This window comes from Panthera pardus, unplaced genomic scaffold (assembly GCF_024362965.1).
Source record: "Panthera pardus isolate Hobbes unplaced genomic scaffold, ASM2436296v1 HiC_scaffold_8, whole genome shotgun sequence".
Classification (NCBI taxonomy): Eukaryota; Metazoa; Chordata; class Mammalia; order Carnivora; family Felidae; genus Panthera; species Panthera pardus.
The window spans coordinates 156315621-156325868 of record NW_026527013.1 but is presented as its reverse complement, the minus strand read 5'-3'; the positions used below and the strand labels follow the sequence as shown (position 1 = coordinate 156325868).

Here is a 10248-nt window from a genome sequence, read left to right as displayed (position 1 = left end):
TGTGCCTGACACTGTGCTAAACATTTCACATGTATTAACTCAATTTTCAAAACAATGCTATGAAGTAGATGCCAGCTTATTCCATTTTACAAATGGAGAAATGGAGGCACATAGCAAATAAATATATTGAGCCCAAGTCACAGAGCCAGTAAGTGGTGGAGCCAATGTTGGATCCACGTTTTGTAGAATCTGAAAGTTTTGTTTTACAATATTGGGAGGCTGTTTCAGAAATAGAATGCAAATTCTCAAATATGAAATACATACACAGGGCTTTGGAAGAGGTTGTAAGTAAGGGGCCCTAAGACTTCACATCACTAACTTTATGGTACATGTGGACAAACCAGAATTTGAATGCAGGCAGTCTGGCTCTAGAACCTGAGCTTTTAACTACTCCATTGCCTACCAGTGAGGACAAGGCCACAATGAGGCATGCCCAAATACTAATAGAGTCCCAAAGTAGGTAAGTACAAGGCCTACTCTAAGTACACATTTATCTTCTATGGCTGACCATTCTAGGGTGTTTTCCCATAAAGTTGATGTAACAATCTTAGCATTCATCCTTTCTTTTATGAATTCATCTCTCTACCCATCATCTACCTAGTTCCTTCAGTTGATGTATTCTACAAATATTGATTAAGCACCTACCTTTACAGAGAGGCTTAAGGTGATGGGCATACAGAAATGAATGAGACAGAATATAATGGGGGAGGCAGTCAAAATAACAAATTTAATAGGCTGTGATCAGAATTCTAATATTAGTTTCTGTTTATTGAGGACAACTAAGTATGTTATAGGGTTAACCTAAATGGAGCAGGCAGTCATGAGACCTATTTCTGTCTTCCCATAGATTTTAAAAAGCATCCAGAGCACCTGGGTGGCTCAGTCAATTAAGCGTCTGACTCTTGATTTCGACTCAAGTCATGATCTCATGGTTTGTGGCTTCAAGCTCTGTGTCAGGCTCTGTGCTATCAGCACAGAGCCTGCTTGGGATTCTCTTTTTCCTTCTCTACCTGCCCCTTCCCTGCTCTCTCTCTCTCTCTCTAAAAAATAAATAAACATTAAAAAAAAAAGCATCCAAGCAAACACACCTAAAAATGAAAAAAATACAAATTTGATTCAGAAGTTTTGAATAATATAAAAGTTCTTTACTATAATTATAGTTTGGGGGTATGGAGAAGTTTTACACATTATGGTCCACAGACACATTTCTTAGTGTCTTCCTTGATCCCCACATTTTCCTCTTAAAGGTAGCTACTAGAGATTTCTCCTGTCTCTCTTGTCAGTGTACTGTATTCAACACCATGGTGTTTCCCCATTCTCAACACTTTTTGTACACTGAGTACTTTTGACATACGACCCTCCCTTCTGCTATACAAGATGCAGAAGTAGAGCTCTGCTCCTTTTGTCTCCTACTGCGTTGAGAATCACATACCCTAGGATTATTGTATACAGCTTCTTCAAATAGCAAAAACAACAATGAGAGCAAATATTTATACAGTGCTCACTATAAGTCAGATTCTCTGCTAAGTGGTTAACATATTAATTCATCTATTGCTTAAAAGATCATATAACTTAAGTATTATCCTCATTTTATGGATGAAGAATTTGAGGCCTAGAGAGAGAAAGTAAATTGCTCAAGGTTGCAAAGTTAGTAACTGGCAGAGCTGGGGTTAAAAATCAAGTAGCCTGGGAACACCTGGGTGGCTCAGTCGGTTAAGCGAACAACTTCAGCCCACGTCACGATCTCACGATCTCATGATTTGTGAGTTCGAGCCCCACATCGGGCTCTGTGCTGACAGCTCAGAGCCTGGAGCCTGCTTTAGATTCTGTGTTTCCCTCTCTCTCTCTGCCCCTCCCCTGCTCACACTCTGTCTGTCTCTCTCAAAAATAAATAAACATTAAAAAAAAATTAAAAAAAGAAATAGGCCTTATTTTCCAAATATAAGATTTTTCTAACTGCTCTAGTGAGGTATGTTTAATCTATAAAAAAACTTCACATATTTAAAACACACAATTTGATGAGTTTTGGATATATGCATATACCTGTGATATACTATCACAATAATCAAGATAAAAATATAGGATTTTTAAAATTATTGATTTTAGCTTATTTATATTAAGTTTGGAGGATATATTCTGAGTAGTAGACAGAATAATGGCACCTCAGATAGTCTGTGTTCTAATCCCTGGAGCCTCTATGTTACTTTATATGGCAAAAAGGACTCTCTAGATATCTTTAAATTAAGGGTCTTGAGATGGGGAGATTATCCTGGGTTACCTGGGGTCGGCCCATTGTAATTATAAAAATTCTTATAAGAGAAAGAGAGAGTCAGGAGAGTTAGAGTGAGAAGAGATATGATGACAGAAGCAGAAGTCAGAGAGATACAAGGAAGAGGCTGCAAGCCAAGAGATATAGGTGGCTTCTAAAATCTGGAAAAGGAAACAGATTCTTCCCTAGGGCTTCCAGAAGGAACAGAGACCTGCTGACACCTTGATTTAGGACTTATGAGCTCTGGACCTGTAAGATAATCCATTTGTGTTGTTTTAAGCCACTAAATTTATGATAATTTGTTACAGCAGCAATTGGAAGCTGATGTATGGTACATAATTCGCCCTCTAGCTTCTATGAAGTTATGTGTGTGCTTGAAAGAGCACATAATACTAAAAAATATTGTCAGTGATACAAAAAATAAAAAGAAGGACCTAATGTTTAAAAAATAGTGTAATATTACATGTCAGATAATTACACAAACACTAATGAATATGATACTTTACCTTGAAGAAGACATGACATTTCATCGTGGAAGGTAGTAGCTTGTGGGTTATTGTGAAATGGTGGGCAGAGGATTATCTGAAATCAGGTGAAAGGTTGTAACACCAGATATGAGTAGGTGTGACTTTCCTTGCTTTGATATTGGCCTCTGATCTTCCACAACCTTTAAATACTTGGGCATGTTTTGTTTTGTTTTTGCCTTTGGATTGTGGGTCTTTCAAGGTTTTCATCAAAATTGCAATTGTTATTTCAGTGTGTTGCTTTCCTCCTCAATTAACTTTAGGATCATGGCTGGAAACTTTTTTGTGGCTTTCTCATCTGCACTTGTGGTTTCCCCCAAGGGCTGAAGGCTTTGGAAATTATAGTGATGTTTGAAATCACTAAACCAGCAACTAAGAGCACTAAAAGGAGCCACTTATACAGGATTTGGTGATTTCTTTTAAGGTCCTCACATATAAATAGTATTGTCTTTTTTTGTTTGTAGTCCTTGGCATTTTGAACCAGGACACTTAGATATATTTGGGATGTTGAGTGTGTGTTTGTTTATACAGAAAAGGTTGTAGTTACAAACAGATAATAAAATACAACTTTGTAGGATAACACACCCAGTGGACTGAGGTACCTGGTGGATGTTTGAGTGTATTTTGGGTATTACTTTGTGGATTGTTTCAGCTGGGTACAGGTTCTATTATTCCATCTTGTGTTTCTTTTTTTTTTATGTTTATTTACTTATTTTGAGAGAGAGAGAGAGAGAGAGAGAGAGAGAGAGAGAGAGAGAGAGAGAGAGAGTGTGAGCAGGGGAGGGGCAGAGAGAGAGAGAGGGAGAGAGAGAATCCCAAGCAGGCTCTGTGCTGTTAGTGCAGATCCCCACACTGAGCTCAATCCCATGAACCATGAGATCATGACCTGAGCCAAAATCAAGAGTCGGACACTCAACCGACTGAGCCACCCATTGGGGAACAACGTGCAAATTGTTCCCTAATAAATCAATCAAACTGAAACAAATTCAAATTTTCAAAATGAGTGTTATTGCAGAATTGACTGCAAGTGGGAATGGAACTGACTGGTCATGAGGCATCCAGTGTTTATAGGGTACCAGTTGTTCATCTTTAGATAGTGCCAAAAAATCTTCCGATATTCATCCAGCCAGCGGTATGTATGAAGTCCAGTCACTCTGCATCCTCACCCACAACTCTATTTTGTCTGTTTTTGTTGTTGCTGTTGTTGTTGTTAGTTATTCTGGAATGTGTGTAACTGAATCTCATTGCAGTTTTTATTTGTATTTACCTAAGGACTAACGATAATGAGGCCATTTTCACAAGCTTATTTCCTGTTTATATACACCCAATGTGAAATACCTATGTAATTATATTCCATGTAATTATAAATTATTCCTCATTTGGAAGTAGGCAAAGTAGCAGAGTAGTCGCAAACACAGGTCTTAACATCAGGTAAACTTGAGTGTAAAGCCTAGCTGTGCCTCTAGCAAGCAGTGTGATTCTGTACTAATTTCTTTGCCTTTCATGTTAAGTGCTCAAAAATGGCATTTATTACTATTTTCAACTGAAGCATGTACTTTCATCACATGGATGTAGCTTAATTTTCATGAAGAAAATATACTGGGGGAATTTATCTGAAGTTGGAACCAGAATAGTTACTATAGTAAACGGTTTTTTGGAGCCTTTCTCAAATTTGGATGTTTGGCCAAATCTTTATTTCTTTAAGTTTATTTTTTTATTTTGAGAGAGAGCACATGAATGGAGTGGGGGGCAGGGAGAGAGAGAGAGGGAGACAGAGAATCCCAAGCAGGCTCTGCACTGTCAGTGCGGGGCCCGACTTGGGGCTTGATCTCACAGACCGTGAAATCATGACCTGAATGGAAATCAAGAGTCAGATGCTTAACCAACTGAGTCACCCAGGCGCCCCTGGTCAAATATTTAGTAGTGGCTGGTGTTACAGGATCCGAAGTGGGAAGGAGTTTGTAGGCCTGAATAATGAGGAGATGTCCCTTGGTAATGAAATCAGGAGTATCTGCTTATTTGTCAGTAGAAATTTGTGCTTCTATGAATATTTTACTAGACTCAGCAAGATTTCTTCTTGCAGATTTTTTTAAAAGAGTGTAAGCTGTTGTTCTCAACGCACCTGACTCACACAGACTAAAACATTCCACCCGGCTATTGACTAAGTCAAGGCACTGGTTTGTTTCAAGGATTTACATTTTCCTGAGTGTGGCAATGACCTTTCAGGATTCTATGTCTGGTACTGTGTGAGAATAGGGTACCTTCCCACTCCACAGACTATGTTACACCTGTTCACTCTTCAATTATTAAGAAGGAATTTAAACTGCCACGTGTTATGTTTTGGTTCAGGATGATTTTAAATCTTCTTGACCTTCCCTTGGAGTAACAACAGCTCCCATTCCTGTGCTATTGCTGTTGGGTTAGTGATGCAAGAGTCAGAAGGGTTTAACATAAGCCCTGTGCTGCTCCTTGCCCAGGATGCCATATTTTTTGACTGGCTAACATTTCCCCCTCTCTGGGCCATTATACTTACACATATCTTTTGGCAGTGTTCAAATTCCTCTCAAATTATTATTTTTTTCATCACCTCCATCACGTATGGTACTCCAATGTTGATGTTACAAAGATGTTCTTATATAGCCACATTTTTAATCAGCCAGTTAGCAGAGATTTTAGTGCCCAAGGTTGAGAAAACTATTCCTCACATTGAGTTACACAAAGGTATCTGTTCATGAATGAATGAAAACCTCAGACCTACATTATCCATGGGAATGGGAACCTGGAGAGTACCTAGGTGGGGGAGCCTGGAGCAGAGGTTTAAGGTATAACTAGGTCATAGCAGGAAGGAAGAAGTCTGAATGGCTCAGGCCCAGAAGAACCTAAGTCTGGCAGAGACTTTGTAGACCAAAGGAGAAGCTGGTGACCTCTATGTAGGCCAGTGTAGGCCAGTAGGCCAGTGTTAGGCAGGCTGTATCCAAATCTCTGGTGTAGCTATAAAAATAAAACAGATTGCTGGACTCTGGACCTAACAGTTTTGATTTAGAAGTTTCATGAAATTACATAGGAATGTGGTATTTTTATAAAGCCCTGTAGGAAATTCTGAGATGCCATCAATGGTATAGAGATCATAAAATACATTGGTTAAAGGCTAAATTCTTGGGGATCAACAGTTTGAGTGAAACCTGAATGCTAAAGAGATATCCAGGAAGATAGTTGAAAACAAGCCTAAAGATATGGTAACCCTGCACTGAAGTGGGTTTTCAAGGGTTTTTTAAAAATAATTTTATTTTTTAAATTTACATCCAAATTAGTTAGCATATAGTGCAACAATGATTTCAGGAGTAGATTCCTTAATGCCCATTACCCATTTAGCCCATCCCCCCTCCCACAACCCCTCCAGTAACTCTGTTTGTTCTTCATATTTAAGAGTCTCTTATGTTTTGTCCTCCTCCCTGTTTTTATATTATTTTTGCTTCCCTTCCCTTATGTTCTTCTGGTCTGTGTCTTAAAGTCCTTATATGAGTGAAGTCGTATTGTATTTGTCTTTCTCTGACTGACTAATTTCGCTTAGCATAAGACCCTCTAGTTTCATCCATTTAGTTGCAAATGCCAAGATTTCATTCTTTATGATTGCTGAGTAATACTCCATTGTATATATATACCACATCTTCTTTATCCATTCATCCATCAATGGACATCTGGGCTCTTTCCATACTTTAGCTATTGTTGATAGTGCTGCTATAAACATTGGGGTGCATGTGTCCCTTTGAAACAGCATACCTATATCCCTTGGATAAAAACCTAGTAGTGCAATTGCTGGGTCATAGGGTAGTTCTATTTTTAGTTTTTTGAGGAACCTCCATACTGTTTTCCAGAGTGGCTGTACCAGCTTGCATCCCCACCAGCAATGCAAAAGAGATCCTCTTTCTCCGCATCCTCGCCAACATCTGTTGTTCCTGAGTTGTTAATGTTAACCATTCTGACAGGTGTGAGGTGGTATCTCATTGTGGTTTTGATTTGTATTTCCCTAATGATGAGTGATGTTGAGCATTTTTTCATGTGTCGGTTGGCCATCTGGATGTCTTCTTTGGAGAAGTGTCTATTCATGTCTTTTGCCCATTTCTTCACTGGATGATTTGTTTTTTGGGTGTTGAGTTTGATAAGTTCTTTATAGATTTTGGATACTAACCTTTATCTGATATTTCATTTGCAAAAATCTTCTCCCATTCTGTCTGTTGCCTTTTATCTTTGCTGATTGTTTCCTTCGCTGTGCAGACGCTTTTTATTTTGATGAGGTCCAAATAGTTCATTTTTGCTTTTGTTTCCCTTGCCTCTGGAGACATGTTGAGTAAGAAGCTGCTGCGGGCAAGATCAAAGAGGTTTTTGCCTGCTTTCTCCTCAAGGATTTTGATGACTTCCTGTCTTACATTGAGGTCTTTCATCCATTTTGAGTTTATTTTTGTGTATGGTGTAAGAAAGTGGTCCAGGTTCATTCTTCTGCATGTCGCTGTCCAGTTTTCCCAGCACCACTTGCTGAAGAGACTGTCTTTATTCCATTGGGTATTCTTTCCTGCTTTGTCAAAGATTAGTTGGCCATACGTTTGTGGGTACATTTCTGGGTTCTCTATTCTGTTCCATTGATCTGAGTGTCTGTTTTTGTGCCAGTACCGTACTGTCTTAATGATTACAGCTTTGTAGTATAACTTAAAGTCCGGGATTGTGATGCTCCTGCTTTGGTTTTCTTTCTCAAGATTGCTTTGGCTATTTGGGGTCTTTTCTGGCTCCATACAAATTTTAGGATTATTTGTTCTAGCTGTGTGAAGAATGCTGGTGTTATTTTGATAGGGATCGCGTTGAATATGTAGATTGCTTTGGGTAGTATCGACATTTTAACAATATTTGTTCTTCCTATCCAGGAGCATGGAATCTTTTTCCATTTCTTTGTGTCTTCTTCAATTTCTTTCATAATCTTTCTATAGTTTTCAGTGTATAAATTTTTCACCTCTTTGGTTAGATTTATTCCTAGGTATTTTATAGTTTTTGGTGCAGTTTTAAATGGGATCGATTCCTTGATTTCTCTTTCTGTTGCTTCATTGTTGGTGTATAGGAATGCAGCCGATTTATGTGCATTGATTTTATATCCAGTGACTGCTGAATTCATGAATCAGTTCTGGTGGGTTTTTTTGGTGGAATCTTTTGGGTTTTCCATATAGAGTATCATGTCATTTGTGAAGAGTGAAAATTTGACCTCCTCCTGGCTGATTTGGATGCCTTTTGTTTCTTTGTGTTGTCTGGTTGCAGAGGCTAAGACTTCTAATACTATGTTGAATAACAGTGGCGAGAGTGGACATCCTTGTCTTGTTCCTGACCTTAGGGGGAAAGCTCTCAGTTTTTCCCCATGGAGGATGATATTAGCATTGTGTCTTTTGTATCTGGCTTTTATGATCTTGAGGTATGCTCCTTCTACCCTACTTTCTTGAGGGTTTTTATCAAGAAAGGGTGCTTTATTTTGTCAAATGCTTTCTCTGCATCTATTGAGAGGATCATATGGTTCTTGTCCTTTCTTTTATTGATGTGATGAATCACATTGGTTGTTTTGTGGATATTGAACCAGCCCTGCATCCCAGGTGTAAATCCCACTTGGTTGTGGTGAATAAATTTTTTTATAAATTTTTTTTAACGTTTATTTATTTTTGAGGGAAGAGAGAGACAGAGAATGAGTAGGGTAGAAGCAGAGAGAGAGGGAGACACCAAACCTGAAGCAGGCTCCAGGCTCTGAGTTGTCAGCACAGATCCTGATGTGGGGCTCAAAGCTACAAACTGTGAGATCATGACCTGAGCTGAAGTCGGACATTCAACCGACTGACCCACCCAGGTGCCCCCGTTGTGAATAATTTTTTAAATATATTGCTGGATCCAGTTGGATAATATCTCGTTGAGGATTTTTGCATCCATGTTCATCAGGGAAAGTGGTCTATAGTTCTCCTTTTTAGTGGGGTCTCTGTCTAGTTTTGGAATCAAGGTAATGTTGGCTTCAAAGACAGAGTTTGGAAGTTTTCCTTTCCTTTCCTTTTTTTGAAACAGCTTTAAGAGAAGAGGTATTAACTCTTCCTTAAATATTTGGTAGAATTCCCCTGGAAAGCCATCTGGCCCTGGACTCTTGTTTTTTGGGAGATTTTTGATTACTAATTTGATTTCTTTACTGGTTATGGGTCTGTTCAAATTTTCTATTTCTTCCTGTTTCAGTTTTGGTAGTGTATATGTTTCTAGGAATTTGTCCATTTCTTCCAGGTTGCCCATTTTATTGGCATATAATTGCTCATAATACTCTCTTATTATTGTTTTTATTTCTGCTGTGTTGGTTGTGATCTCTTCTCTTTCATTCTTGATTTTATTCATTTGGGTCCTTTCCTTTTTCTTTTTGATAAAACTGGCTAGTGGTTTATCAATTTTGTTGATTCTTTCAAAGAACTAGCTTCTGGTTTCATTGATCTGTTCTACTGGGTTTGTTTTTTGTTTTTTTTTTGTTTTTTTTTTTTTTTTGGTTTTGATAGTATTAATTTCTGTTCTAATCTTTATTATTTCCTGTCTTCTTCTGTTTTTGGGTTTTATTTGCTGTTCTTTTTCCAGCTTTTCAAGGTGTAAGGTTAAGTTGGGTATCTGAGATCTTTCTTCCTTCTTTAGGAAGGCCTGGATTGCTATATACTTTCCTCTTATGACCGCCTTTGCTGTGTCCCAGAGGTTTTGGGTTGTGGTGTTATCATTTTCATTGGCTTTCATGAACTTTTTAGTTTCCTCTTTAACTTCTTGGTTAGCCCATTCATTCTTTGGTAGGATGTTCTTTAGTCTCCAAGTGTTTGTTACCTTTCCAAATTTTTTCTTGTGGTTGATTTCGAGTTTCATAGTGTTGTGGTCTGAAAATATGCATGGTATGATCTCGATCATTTTGTACTTGTTGAGGGCTGATTTGTTTCACAGTATGTGGTCTGTTCTGGAGAACGTTCCTTGTGCACTGGAGAAGAATGTATATTCTGCTGCTTTAGGATGAAATGTTCTGAATATATCTGTTAAGTCCATCTGGTCCAGTGTGTCATTCAAAGCCATTGTTTCCTTGTTGATTTTTTGATTAGATGATCTGTCCATTGCTGTGAGTGGGGTGTTGAAGTCTCCTACTATTATGGTATTACTATCAATGAGTTTCTTTATGTTTGTGATTAATTGATTTATATATTTGGGTGTTATCACATTTGGTGCATAAATGTTTACAATTGTTAGGTCTTCTTGGTGGATACACCCTTTGATTATGATATAATGCCCTTGTGCATCTCTTGATACAGTCTTTATTTTAAAGTCTAGATTGTCTGATATAAGTATGGCTACTCCAGCTTTCTTTTGTTGACCATTAGCATGATAGATGGTTCTCCATCCCTTTACTTTCTTTTTTTTTTAAATTTT

The 10248-nt window shown here is 38.1% G+C and overlaps 1 pseudogene; it reads left to right on the top strand.

Annotated features, from left to right (window-relative positions):
• LOC109269190 (olfactory receptor 2F1-like) overlaps positions 1-10248 on the top strand; it is a 334098-nt pseudogene that overhangs the window by 285737 nt on the left and 38113 nt on the right.